Source organism: Dama dama, chromosome 11 (genome assembly GCF_033118175.1).
Source record: "Dama dama isolate Ldn47 chromosome 11, ASM3311817v1, whole genome shotgun sequence".
In the NCBI taxonomy this organism is placed as follows: Eukaryota; Metazoa; Chordata; class Mammalia; order Artiodactyla; family Cervidae; genus Dama; species Dama dama.
Window position 1 is genome coordinate 101,498,442 of NC_083691.1, and position 14,597 is coordinate 101,513,038.

The 14,597-nt window shown below is 51.7% G+C and overlaps 1 long non-coding RNA gene across 2 annotated transcripts in view; it reads right to left on the reverse strand.

Moving 5' to 3' along the window:
* LOC133065227 (uncharacterized) overlaps positions 1-14,597 on the reverse strand; it is a 269,805-nt gene that overhangs the window by 62,847 nt on the left and 192,361 nt on the right. For both annotated transcript variants that reach the window (XR_009694871.1, XR_009694870.1), the window contains exons 4-5: positions 13,431-13,570; positions 10,756-10,876 (exon numbers count right to left, since the gene is read on the reverse strand). This is a non-coding gene — a long non-coding RNA (uncharacterized LOC133065227). The remainder of the gene's footprint in view (positions 1-10,755; positions 10,877-13,430; positions 13,571-14,597) is intronic.

A 14,597-nucleotide genomic window follows, 5' to 3' on the forward strand; every position in this document is an offset into this window, starting at 1 on the left:
AAAGCCTCAAGAGAAGAATTGAAGAGTTTTCCTCCAGACAGGGTGCCGCAAAGAGCCGCACGTAGAGTGCTGCTTGGTATTGGGGAGATGATCAGGACAAAGGATGAGGGGGTACCAGGTTGCAGCTCCGCCCCCGACCCCACCCCACCCCAATCTAGACACATGAATGGGAAGAGAAGATGCTAGAATATCTTCATTCTTCAAGAACATCTGCCGGTGATTTAAACCGAGGTCTCTATTCCGCGCTTGTTAATTAGGCTGACTCCGTGGAATCTGCCAGCAGGGCTGTCTCCACACTGCTGTGTTGTCATGTGACACAGCAGTTACCATGGAGATTATCAGCTGTGAGTGGGCTGTCCATAAGCTGAACCTGCATCTGACAAGTCAAATTTGTCAGTTTGGGGAAAGAGTTATGAGGGTTCCGTTTTTTTTTAATCCTTTCCCCTTAAAGAAATTTCCTTGGCTCCTGCCCCTGCCTACCCCTCCCCCCTTTCCAACCGGGAAAGACTTTTTCCACATTGTGGTCTTGAGTCAAAGAAAGGTTGTTTTATTTTCTCTGGTGATCTGTAGAGTCTGCAAGAAACTTGGGAACTTGCACCGGTGGCCCTCTAGGATGATTTAGGGGTGAAGTCAAATGAGTCCTGTGATTCATCCACAGACTGTGCATGTGTGCTTGTGATGTCTCTTTAGCTGTGTCCGACTCTTTGCGGCCCCATGGACTGTAGCCCATCAGACTCCTCTGTCCATGGGATTTCCCAGGCAAGAACACTGGAGTGGGTTGCCATTTCCTGCTCCAGGAGATCTTCCCAAGCCAGGGATTGACCCCACATCTCTTATGTCTCCTGCATTGGCAGGTGTATTCTTTATCACTAAGCCCCCTGGGAAGCCCCCACCTACCAACCACAGGACACACACCATGGGCTTCGTCTCTTGTATGATGGGAATGGTAGGGCAGTGGCTGAGTTTTCTCTCCAACAAGTGTATTTCATTTCCTCCATTGCCATGAACTGACCCCAGCATGCTAATGATCATGTGTGTGCGTGTGTGTACACGCCTGGGCACACGTGTATTTGTCCTGCTGCTCTCTGTCCCTCAGCAGGTAATGACTTTTATGGACTGGCTTTGTCAGATTAAAGGTGAAACAGCCATTGGATAAAAGGTACCCTACCAAGCTGCCAGACTGCGGGAGGCAGGGTTGGAACCTGGCCAAGAAGGGAGGGACAGGCTACGTGTCTGCCCTGTTGAGGAGCATCACACAACTGTAGGGACAGGGATGGGAAAGAGGCTCCTGGCCCTAAACACCTGGGTGTTACCTTGCTTCTCCTTTGGCTGATCTCCTAAGATTACAGGAACTTTTAGCCAGTCTCCCATCTCTCACGCCCGTGACCTCACTGCACCAGCTTCAGGGGCCTCGCGTGGCAGCTAGTGGGCCCTCTGGACAGCCGCTCCAGAGCCTGCAGCAGGCTGGGGTGACCAGTGACCCCCCCAAGATGGGGGCTCGGGAAGCAACAACTCACGACGAGTGCCATACTAGGCCTGGCCAGTGGGTGAGCAGATCCAACACTGCACCGTTCTTCCTGCGGCTATAGGGTCCACTTCACACGGAGGGATGTGTATGGCTGGAGGACAAGAGGCCTGAGGCCACGAAGCCCAGCTGGACAGCGCCCGTGACTGTGCTCGGCCTCGAGTCTTCCCTGGAAGTGCCCCACAATGGGACTCCGCTGCTCGAAGGCGGCCCTGGGTCACACCTCTTGGCATCTGAGTGGAACAGGAGGAGGTGATGGCAGATGTCAGAGTTTTTTGAAGTAAGGCCAACGCTGTGTGTCAACTCGGTCCTGTTGATGGTGTGTGTGAGCGTCTATGTGTGTATGTGTGTGCACTTGAGTGAGCGTGTCTGTGTGTGCCTATGCATATGTATATGTGTCTGAATGTTTGTATGTGTAGATATATGTTTATGTGTGAACTGTGTGTGTGCAGGTGTACACATGAGTGAGTTTGAGTTTCTGTATATGTGTGTGTGTGAATTTGCATGTCTATGTGCCTCTGTGTGTGAATGTGTGAAAATCAATCTGTGCATATATGTGTTCATGTGTGAATATGTGTGAATGAGTGTGTCTCTGTATAACTCAGATGGTAAAGAATCAAGCAGGAGACTCGGGCTTGATCCCTGGGTGGGGAAGATCCCCTGGAGGAAGACATGGCAACCCACTGCAGTATTCTTGCCTGGAGAATCCCATGGATAGAGGAGCCTGGTAGGCTACAGTCCATGGGGTCACAAAGAGTTGGACACAGTTTCAACTCAAGTTCAACAACAGTTTCAATCTCACTGTATGTGTGTGAATTTGCATGCCTGTGTGTGTATCTGCATGTGAGCATGTGTGAATGTCTATGTGAATGGGTGTGTGTGCACATGTCTGTGTGTGAACACAGGTGTGAGTGTGTTTCTGTGTATGGATGGGTTTGTCTGTGTGTGTGTGAATGAGTGTGATGCACACATCTGTGTCCGTACACACATTTGTGTGTGGCAGTGGTGGGAGGTGGGTGGTACTGGGCCCCTCTCTTGGGATCAGTCTGGAAACCTCAGGTTGCTGCTGGCTGGGGCATCCACACCCCCAGCCAGAGCCCAGCTTGCTTCTCTGCTGACATCACAGAAGGCCGGGCTGCTCTGGATTCTGGGGGGCTGTTGAGTTGGTTGGACCACAACCATGTTTCAGACCTGAAATTCGGTCTAGCAGGTGAGCATACATCACAAGCACAGCCTGCTGTAGACTCTTTCCTGAAAGAGCTGTGCACGTACATGGCCCCCCAGTCTGTGCAGGGTCCCACCACAGGTGCATCGTCTCATCTCCCAACCATTCCGCCAGGGTTTGCACAATGAGCCCATCCTTTATATATATACACATATATATCAGTTCAGCTCAGTAGCTCAGTCATATCTGACTGTTTGTGAGCCCATGGACTGCAGCACATCAGGCCTCCCTGTCCATCACCAACTCCTGGAGCCTACTCAAACTCATGTCCATTGAGCTGGTGATGCCATCCAACCATCTCATCCTCTGTCGTCCCCTTCTCCTCCAGCCTTCAGTCTTTCCCAGCATCAGGGTCTTTTCAAATGAGTCAGCTCTTGGAGTTTATATGACTCTGTTATATAAAGAATGTATATTCTTACTGGAGTGTACTTGATTTACAACGCTGTGTTAGTTTCAGGCGTACAGCAAAATGAATCAGTTATACATATGCATATATCCACTCTGTTTTAGAGTCTTTTCCCATATATAACAGAGTTTTGAGTCAAGTTCCCTGTGCTATATAGTAGGTCCTTATTAGTTATCTATTTTATACATAGCAATGTGTATGTGTCAATCCCAATCTCCCAGTATCTACCCCACCAGCCCTGGTAATCATAAGATTATTTTCTACATCTGTGACTCTATGTTTTTAAAATTTGTACCTTTTTTTTAGATTCTGCATATAAGAGATATCATATGATATCTGTCTTTCTGTGTGTGACTTACTTCACGGAGTATGACACTCTCTAGGGCCATCCATGGTGCCGCAAATGGCACTGTTTTCATTCTTTTTATGGCTGAGTAATATTCCATTGTGTGTATATTTGCCACATCATCTTGATTCGTTACTCTGTTGAGGGACATTGAGGCTGCTTCCGTGTCCTGGCTACTGTAAATAGTACAGCGCCTGTTCTTTAGATCTGGAAGTGAGGGCCCAGAGGCATGATCCAGGTTTCCCGCGATATGCAGCCCCATTGAGGTCTGAGCTGGGCTTGGAACAGACAGGGCCTTTGTTCACCCTGTCCTTACCCACGCCAGCCTGCAAACACGCAGTGGGTACGGGATGCTTCCAGAAGGGTGTCCAGCGTCAGGGCAGGGGTCTTTCATCCTCGGTAAGCTGGGAGCATTAAGCTCTGTCTGCCTCCTCATGCAGTGAAGCACAGCCAGCCCCCCACATGGCTGACCAGGTTAGGGTCTTCAGGCCCCTCTCTCTCGGCTCTGCGAGTGGGGCCTGGAGCTGGGCAGAGCAGAGAAGGGCCCCTCCCAGACCCATCTTCACGCCCATCTCCTGTTTCTCAGCCATGTAGCCAGGAGAGGCAGCTTCAAGGCCAAGGGCTTTGCTGGGTATGAGCTAGTGAGGGCTTGGGTACCAGAGAAGAAAAGGCAGATACTTCACTCCTCCTGTATCTTGCTATGTGTTGAAGGGAGCAAAGAAAAACATCTCCCGCATATGGGACTCTTAGAAGGTCCAATCAAAATAGGAGGTTTCTGTAAAGGCCCTAGGAAATCCCCTAAATGGTTACAGCCTTGCGTTCAGGGAGAGAGGCAGGCGGCACTAAGGCCGGTGCCCTGTGTCAGCTTCTCCTGCAGCAGAAGCAAGCCACGAGCACTGGGGCCCGGCTCCTGGCTGCGTTTTATTTTCCTGAGTGCTCCCAGGTGCACGCTTCTAGAAGCCCAGCGCTCCAGTGCTGCTGGCGAATGGAGACGCAGGCCAGGAGCCAGAACCAGAAAATAAACACACGGAGCCAGAAATCTCATGTTCCGATGCAGCTAAAAGGCAACAGATATGGGCCCTGCGGAGCAGCGGGCTCTCCAGACCCCAGCCGGGAGCCTCTCCCCACCCCCGCCCCAGATGCCCTGCTCACAGGCTGCCCGCAGCTCACAGCGAGGCTGCCGTGGCGGTGGCTGCGGTCAGCACGGTGGCTGCTGCAGGCCAGCCAGTCTGCCGCTGCAGGGAGACAGTGCCCACACCCAGCCAGGCCCTGCTCCCCGCTCCCCCTCCACTCCAGGGCCTGCGGGAGGATGGGGAATTGTCTCGAAGGACCTGGGGACTGTTGGCGGTGTCTCCCCACCACCGCCTTGCCTAGGCTACCAAAGGTTTAGCTGGTTTTTGATTTATGTGAGGGCCCCATCCCTGGTCGCTCAGAGAGTAAAGAATCCGGCAGTGCAGGACACCCAGGTTGGACCTCTGGGTCAGGAAGAGCCCCTGGAGAAGAAAGTGGCTACCCACTCTAGGATTCTTGCCTGGAGAATCCCATGGACAGAGGAGCCTGATGGGCTGCCATCCATAGGATCACAAAGAGTCAGACAAGACTGAGGGACTAATACTTTCATCTCTGGGGAGGCACCTTGGTGCTGAGCTGAGGGTCACGGGTCAGTTCTCAAGGGTGGTTCCCTCTGCAAGCCTCACACCCACGGGCTCTCCTCCCAGAGCACTCAGCACACAGATGCCCATGGCCCGGCCTCTGGGTGCCTGGAGCGTCTCACTCTGCCCTGGCTCAGCTCCAAGCCAGACATGGTTTTCTCCATGCTTCCCATTAGCTGAGAGGGACCAAGGCCCATACATGGCCCAGTGTGGGCAGTCTCTTTGCCTCTCTGTTTGGAGGGGGTGCCATGGCAGGGTCTCAGGACAGACACCACCAACGCACTCTTCTCAGCCCATGACAAAGGCGGTCTGGGCGAGGTGACAGCAACAGCCCCCAGCCAGTCTGGGCTAGATTCCCAGCTCCTAACCCTCCACGTGATCTTGGGCAGCTCAACTCACTAGGCCAGTTTCCTCATCTATAAAGTAGGATAAAAATGAGGCCTACCTCACAGAGTTGACCTAAGGATTAAATTAGGTTTTATGTGTATACACAGATGTATCTATATACATACTCATGTGTATATATGAAATTATATATATAAATATAAATGAATTATATAAGAGTGTATATACATATAATTGTATATATATTTATACATAAATGAGATTTTAGACATAAATATCTGTGACATTATAAATACATATACTATTTAAAGTACTTAGAACAGAGACTTCCCTGGTGATCCAGGGGTTAAGACTCTGACTTGCAATGCGGGGGTCACAGGTTTGATCCCTGGTCAGGGAAGTAAGATCCCACACGCTGTGGAGCAACCAAGCCACACCACAGCTCGAGCCCACACAACACAGGGAGACCCCACGTGCTGCAACTGAGGCCGGACGCAGCCAGATAAACAAACAAACGAAGACAAAAGCTGTTTAAGGACTTAGAACAATGCCTGGCGCATAGTGAAGGCTCCATAAATATTACTTGTTCTTTTTGTTCTTCCTCTGGTTCTCACTGTCGTTGCGATAAGCACAGCTTTGAGATCAGCCAGCCTGGGTTTCAATCTCCATCCGGCCCTTTAATAGCCCTTGAGCAGAGGTGAACTTCCTCAGCCTATCCGAGCCTTACTAAATGTCCGCAGATTAAGGTTCATTACAAATCACAGGTCTGGGGCCTCCCTGGTGGTCTAGTGCTTAGGGCTTTGCCTTCCAATGAAGCGGGTGTCAGTTCAGTCCCTGGTCGGGGAGGTAACATCCCACAGGCTTTGTGGCCAAAAAACCAAAACATAAAAAACTGAAGCAACATTGTAACAAATTCAATAAAGACTTTTAAAAAATGGTTTACTGTTAAAAGAAATAGTGGGCCTTAAACTGTACACTTAAAACTGGTTAAAATAGTAAACTTTATGTTATATAGATTTTACCACAATAAGAAAAAAATCCACCTTAAATGAATATCAGATATTTGTCACACAAGTATCAGGAATCCATCAAATGAAGCCCATATTTTAATGAGAATATTACCTGAAGGAGTGATTCTCAAGCCGTGTGTCTGGGGCATGGTGATTACATTTGGAAGAGCCCTTGGAAGTGGGGTCATGCTGGACCTGGGGACCTGGGAGGTGTCCAGACTAGATGCCAGTGAGGCCAGGCCTGCTTGCGGCTCTGGATAGAGCCTGTGTGGCTACACCAGGGACGTGCTGGTGACCCTGGGGACAAGGTGCTCGGGTCTCTCAACAAGCCCTTCCTTGCAGGCTCTGGAGGAGGATCTTTGCCGCGGTTGTCTAGGCAAGAGGCCTGCGTGTGTTAGTCGCTCAGTGGTGTATGACTCTTTGCGACCCCGTGGACCCTGCCAGGGGTCCTCTGTCCATAGGATTCTCCAGGCAAGCCTACTGGAGTGCGCTGCCATGTCCTCTTTCAGGGGATTTTCCTGACCCGGGGACAGAACCTGGGTCTCCTGCGCTATAGGGGGATTCATTACCACTGAGCCACCGGGAAAGTCCAAGAATGCGGGAGTGGGTAACCTGTCCTTTCTCCAGGGGATCTTCCTGACCTAGGGGATCTTCCTGACCCAGGAATCGAACCGGCGTCTCCTGCATTGCAGGCGATTCTTTACCATCTGAGCCACCAGGAAAGCAAGAGGCCTCCTTGCCTTCTTTCCAGACCTTTCCAGAGAGCAGAGCTCCAGTACAGTCTCATAGCACAACAGGTATCTCTGCCCCGCTCAGCCCCAGAGTGACCCAGCATGCCTTTATTCCGAAGCTCCAGCAGTGGAAGCATGGTCACAGCATGCTGGCTCCAGGTCTGAACCGTGACCCAGGAGTGAGGGACTACGGAGAGCTGTCATTCATCACCAGGTGCTCACAAGCTGTCCTCTGGTTGCCTAGGCAACCTGGAAGGGCCTCTGCCTTCCCACCAGGACAAGCCTGCAGCTTCCCATGATGCAGACAGTTCTGGCAAGGAAGGATGGAAGTGGTGTGGACCGTAGGACAGGGGCCTGCAGGAGGCCTCACAAGAGGGCTCACAGCAGAGCCTGTGGCGGTCACCTCATTTGCCGAGCCTGCCATGCGCCAGGCAGCATGCCAGGGCTCCCTTTGAGTGAGAAGGGGTCCCTTTTCTCCTCACCCTCTCCAGCATTTGTTGTCTATAGACTTTTTGATGATGGCCGTTCTGACTGATGTGAGGTGGTACCTCATTGTAGTTTTGATTTGCATTTCTCTAATAATTAGCAATATCGAGCATCCTTTCATGTGCCTGTCAGCCGTCTGTATGTCTTCTTTGGGGAAATGTCTATTTAGGTCTTCTGCCCATTTTTTGATTGGGTGGTTTTTTTGTTTGTTTTTTGTTTTGGTATTGAGCAGTATAAGCTGTTAGTGTATTTTGGATATATATGACCTTCAAAATAAAATCACGCATACACCACCTGCCTCTTTAGGAAGTCCTTATCTTCCCAGGTGGTGCTAGTGGTAAAGAACCCACATGCCAATGCAGATTAGACATAAGACACACAGGTTTCTTCCCAGGGTTGAGAAGATCCTCTGGAGGAGGGCACAGCAACCCAGTCCAGTATTCTTGCCTGGAGAATCCCACGGACAGAGGAGCTTGGTGTGTGACAGTCCATTGGGTCACAAAGAGTCAGACACAACTGAAGCGACTTAGCACAAACACATCTTAACTAACCACATCTGCAAACATGTTAGGTCACATTCTGCGGTTCTGGGTGGACGTGGATTTAGGGGGACACTGTTCAGCCCCACGTGGACAGTGTGAGCACGTGCATGAACATGTGACTCACAGCAGTGCTGGGAGGTGAGGGGGGCATGAGAGGTGCCTGTTACTGAGTGGCAGCTCCGTGAGGGCACCCTGGAGAGGATGTATGCGGACACAGAGTATCTCTGATCCCCTCACTGCCGGGTTCTTCTGGAACTTTTCACCTGTGTCAAGAGAGGAGGTCAGAGTTCCCTGAAAGGTCCTCAGGCCTCAGAGTCCTATGTCTATGCAGCCCTGGTGTCCAAGGACATGCAGGACCATCAGAACAGAGACGGGAAGGCGTGACCCAGTGCCGCCGGGATCCACACCACGGCTGATGTCACCAAGTTATTCACCGAGGGTGGACACACACTGATGGGAGAAAGAGCAGACAGGACCAGGGCAAGGGCTGGTGGGGACACGTGCCAGGCCCCAGGGGACTCACTGGGGCCTGGCACGGCCCACTGCCACTGTCTGTGGCGGGACAGGCAGGGCAAGAGGTGATGTCCTCTTGTCTTCTGCTGACACCTCCTGCCACCCGGCTCTGAACAAAGATTTCTGGAAGTAAAGGAGTGATCCAGGGGTAGTGCAAGGCAAGCGGCAGCCCTCCGGGGCATGCCCACGGCTGGCGGAGGCTGCCTGGGTTTCGGCTGGAGTCATTCCTCTGCAAGTCAGTCTCAGGTGAAAGAGAATCACAGCCCTGGAGAGGCCCCTTCGGTTTCTACCAGCCTTGAAATCATTTGAAAATAGCAACAGCAAGTCCCGATGCCAGGCCTGGAGGAAGGCTGTTCTGGTGTCACACACTGTCTGGTTAAGCAGCCCCTCCTGACCCTGCATGTGCCTGGGGGACAGGGGACACCTCGAAGCTTTAACTTAAAACAAGGACAGCGGGCATGGCCTTCCTGCCTGCCCTGGGGGAGAGAAATATCTGGGGTGCAGGCCCTTTCTGTCACCACAGGTCACAGGACTCAGGGTCCTCTGGCCCTGTGTGTTGACAGCCACCTCAGACCCCATTAACTGAAAAGCCACACTTGAGCATTGTTCAGCCTTGGACTAAGCCTTGACCTACCAAGGCTTCAGGACTGCCCCAGGGCCGAACCACTGACCTTGCGGAGCACGGAGACTGGACACACGCACACAAAAGGCTCCATGGACACCCAGGCAGCATGCTCCCGGAGCACAGAGCAGGGCTCTCCTGTGGCTCCTGGTGTGAAATGGCCATGCAGACCTCCTGGGGCATTGGCTCAGCCCAGATGTCCTCTGGTCGGAGAGCTGCCTCCCCATCACAGACATGGGTCTTAAGCATCATACGCTCCATGGGATCTTTCTCTTGTCTGGTTCTCCAGAAAAACAGAACCCACAGGACACACACACAGAGAGTGCTTTATTGTAAGGACTCAGCTCACATGATTACAGAAGCTGACAGGTTCCAATAACTCCATTCAGTAAATTAGAGACAAGGGGACCGCAAATGTAGTCCTGGTCTAAGTCCCAAACCCTGAGAACCAGCGCTTCAGTGGTGTGAGTGCCACTGTGAAAGCCAGCATGGGCAAGACCCAGGAGGAGCTGTGCTTCCTCTCAAGTCTAAAGGCAGGAAAAGACCCAAGTCCCAGCTCAGAGGCAGCGGGCAGGAGCAGTGCCCTCCTTGTGAGAGGGTCAGCCTTTGTGGGCTACTCAGACCTTCAGCTGATGAGATGAGGCCCACCTACTTTAGGAAGAGCAATCTGCTTTACTCAGTCTGTCAATCTTAAACTCCGAACTCATTCAGAAAAGCCCTCTCAGAAACACCAGACTAAGAACAATGTTTGATCAAACATCTGGGCCCTCCATGGCCCAGTCCACTGTCAGTCAAATTCCCTCTCCAGATGAATTTCCCACTAAGAGCAGGGAGACCACCCGGCCTCTGCCTGGGCAGGATCTGGGTCCCAGTGGATTGGAGATTTTCTTTCCAGATACCCTCCCACTCTCCTTCCCAACCCTTGAGTCCCTCAAGACACCATCCTTCTCAGACCCTGTACTATGATCATGGGCACACCTCTTCCCTTAAATGAGCTTGGGGTGCATTTCTTTACTCATACCACCCCCACAGCCCCTTTGAACACTGGCTTCTTTCCATCTGGCCCTTCCTCCACATGGGGTCTTCATGGACCTTCCCCTACCCTGAGACCCGTTGGGCTGGGTCACCCCCAGCAAACTGGCCTGCCACAGAGTCTTCCACCTTCCATTCTGTGACAACAATCAGGGTGAAAACTGGAAACTGCGTTTTTACTTGTGTATATGTTTTTTTTAATCATCAGACACTTGCTTCCAGAGACATAGTTCCACTGAGGTGATCACTAACCTGCACAGAGATGGTACCTCTGAGGCCCCTTCAGTGCAAGTTTGAAAGATTTTAATGATTATACTTACAAGTCCTGCAAACTGGAGCCTCCAGAAATGCCAGTTAAGTCAGATATCTGGTGTTCATAACAATTCTAGTTACGGAGGCCTCTCCTGCATACTTGGCTTGGTACGTGCAGTATGGTTAAAACTGAAATGTCAAAGAGGAATGATTAAAAGCCAGGAAGTGGTCATTAAGAAACCTGCCTCATTGTGCTTTCTTTCATTTGTGGAGGAGAAAAGGCCGAGAGACGGGAGGGCGGCCGACCCTGTGTGAACATGACTGCATCTTTGTAGGGCTATTGGAAATCTGTGGATTGATTTTAGCTTCACACCGGCTGGAACATCACTGTGGTTTCAGGCTGCAGAGAGGAGGACTGAGTTCTCACAACTGCACGTTAGGAAGAAGCCTCGGAGTTGACCTAACCTAACCTCTTACCCGTCAGGTGGGGACACGGGGATCCTGAGATGTTCACTGTCACACAGCCAAGCAGTGGGAAGCTGGCTTTCACAGTCAGACCCAAATTCCAGGTGGACTAAAAGTGAATGCAGAAATGAAACTTTCCAGCCATAAGAGACATATATTCATGACATTGTGGTAGGGAAGAAGGACTCATGCTGTGCTGAGTTGCTTCAGCCATGTCCAACTCTTTGTGACCCCATGGACTGTAGCCCACCAGGCTCCTCTGTCCATGGGATTCTCCAGGCAAGAATACTGGAGTGGGTTTCCATGCCTCCTCCAGGGGATCTTCCCAACCTAGGAATCGAACCCAGGTCTCCTGTACTGCAGGCAGATCCTTTACAATCTGAGCCAGCAAGACACAAAAAGCACCAACTGCATTAAGATAAAGAGCTTCTCTCCATCTGAAGACAAAGAGGGAAGTCAGTGTCTAAAGTCTGAGTTTCCTGGGTCCTGAATAATTCCTACTGAAAGCTAGGGGGAGGGACTTCCCTAGTAGTCCAGCGGCTAAGACTCTGCACTGCCAATGCAGGGGGTCAGGGAACTAGATCCCACAAACCACAACTAAGATCCAGAGCAACCATGTTAATTAATTTTTTTTTTTTTTTTAAAAAGCCAAGGTCTTGTGGGAAAGAATGGCAGTGTCCCTGGGCTTCCCAGGTGGCGCCGGTGGTAAAGAACCCACCTGCCAATGCAGGAGACGCAACAGACATGGATTGGATCCCTGGGTCAGGAAGGTCCTCTGGAAAAGGAAATGGCAACCCACTCCAGTATTCTTGCCTGGAGAATCCCGTGGACAGAGGAGGCTGGCAGGCTCCAGTCTGTAGGGTTGTAAAGAGTCAGACACGACTGAAGTGACCTAGCACGCACGCACTGGTGCTGTGCAGCCCCCCAGAGCAGTCCTGTGAGCCGTGACCTCCCTGTCACATGGACGAAACGGAAGCTGAAAAACCCTGTTGCTTGTCACGATCACACATCTGGTGAGTGACAGGGACCGTCCGTCACCAGCTTGTGCAAACATCTCCTATGGAGCCATCAGCTTCCCTGTCTTTCCCTTCAATCAGCACAGTAGCTGGGTTGCCTTTTATAAAATGCAAGTTGGACCATGTTACCCCATCATTGGGCCTTTTGGGGTGTCCTGATACGTGTCACGGAAAACCCAAACTCCTACCCATCCTGAGGCCCGTGGTGACATGGCCCATGACGTCTCTGCCTTGCCTCTTCCCACTGTTCTCTTTTCCCCAGTTGCCAGAATGCAGGCCGGCTTCCTCAGGGCCTTTGCACAAGCTGTTCTGTCATCAGAGACCCTTTCTCACTTCCTCACATGGCCAACACTACTCTCTCTTAAACCTCACTTCCTGAGAGAGCTCTCTCCAGACCTGGGCACCCACTGTGTTAGCGCTTACTGTACACAGTTTATTTCTATTTATTTGTTTAACCTTTGCTGTCATAACAGACTTTGTGCCCTGTAAAGGCAAAAAACAGACAGCTTTACTCTCTTCTTAAAAACACAAAACCTTTTATTCTGTATTGGGATAAGCCAGGTAACAATGCTGTGACAGTCTCAGGTGAGCAGCAAAGGGACTCAAGCATAAACACACATGTGTCCCTTCCCCCCGAAGCTCCCCTCCCACCCAGGCTGCCACATGACATTGAGCAGAGTGCCCTGTGCCGGGCAGCAGGTCCTGCCGATTATCTATTTTAAATACAGCGGTGTGCACATGCCCATCCCGAGCTCCCTGACTATCCCTTCCCCTCACTCTTCGCATTGGCAGCCTCAAGTTCACTCCCTAAGTCTGTGCGTCTGTTTCTGTTTCATAGGTCCATTTGTATCATTTCTTTTCAGATCCCTCATATAAGGGGTGTCAGATGGTATTTCTCCTTCTCCAGACAGTACTTCTCTTTCTCCAGACAGTTTTATTCTGGACTGGACCTTTCACTCAAACACAGGGCCTGGTACTTTGCACAGATCGATAAAAACTTGCTTGGCTGCGTGCCAGATGCATCCTGAAACGCTTTGAGCATGGTCCCCAACCAGCTGTGTGATATTAGTGACTCACCGTCGCCTTCTCAGCCTCATGAAATCCAAGCAAAGCTCCTGTGCCTCCCAGCTCTGACACGCCCCATCCCTCCGCTACTCAAAGAGAAACAGCCCTACTGTGCGCCAGGCACCGTGGCAGGTGCTAAGTACCAGAAATGCTGTGAGCCTGGACTCAGGCAGCGTCCAGGATGAGTCTAAGCTCACCTGATGCTCTTGGCCTCCAACTTCTCAGGCGATGCAGAGCCCCCGACGGTGACCTGCCTGGCCAGCGGGCTTCTCTGGTTGGGGAGGTCATGATGGGGACAAGTTCCAGAGTCCAGGAAGCATGTCCAAGATTCCAAAGGCTAAGGCAGAAAAAGAGCAGGAGCTGATGGCCAGTCTGAGAACGGAACCTTCAGGGCATCCACCCATGCCCGCTGAGGACACATCGGCTACAGCCCTGCTGCCCACCCTGAGCTGAACTCTTAGTTGGGGATGTTATTCCCACATCAATCCTGGCTGTCGACCTGAAGACTACTCCTAGGCTGTGTACAAAACTGTGACCGAATAATGGAATCTGTGAGACTTTCTCAGTAGGAAGGAAACCTGAGGGCACAGAGGCCCACATTTCATGTGTGCACAGCCCAGGCGGTCAGCGAGCCTGGCGGTCAGCAGAACAGACCCCTGCCATCATTTTGCTGGCATCTCTTATCACCAACGGGCTTCCCTGGTGGCTCAGATGGTGAAGAATCTGCCTGCAATGCAGAAGACCCTGGTTTGATCCCTGGGTCAGGAAGAGCCCCTGGAGAAGGGAATGACTACCCACTCCAGTACTCTTGCCTGGAGAATCCCTTGGACAGAGGAGCCTAGTGGGCTACAGTCCACGGGGTCACAGAGAGTCAGACACGACTGGGCGACTGCCACTGCCACTTGGCCACCACAGGCTCTGTCCACAGGCGGCTCTTCACAGTGCGCTATTTTATCTTTTAAGTCCAGTTCTAAAATTTACCTGGCTTCTCTCAGGGGATCCCCATGAAGCCATCCATTGCTTTCACAGGGAAATAACTATCCAAGGGAAATGACCAAAAACCAACAGGAAGGATGCCTAGGCGAGCACAGGGCAATGTGAGAAAAAGGCCGCGTGAGGCGGGCTGCGACGCTGACAAACGGGGCACCCCTGTGCTGTCCTCCCGGGCCTGTCTCTTCCGCTGTCCAGTCGCTTGGTCGTGTCCAGCTCTTTGTGACCCCATGGATTGCAGCACGCCAGGCCTCCCTGTTCATCACCATCTCCCAGAGCTCACTCAAACTCACACCCACTGAGTCAGTGATGCCATCCAACCCTCTCATCCTCTGTCGTCCCCTTCTCCTCCTGTCTTCAGTCTTTCCCAGCAT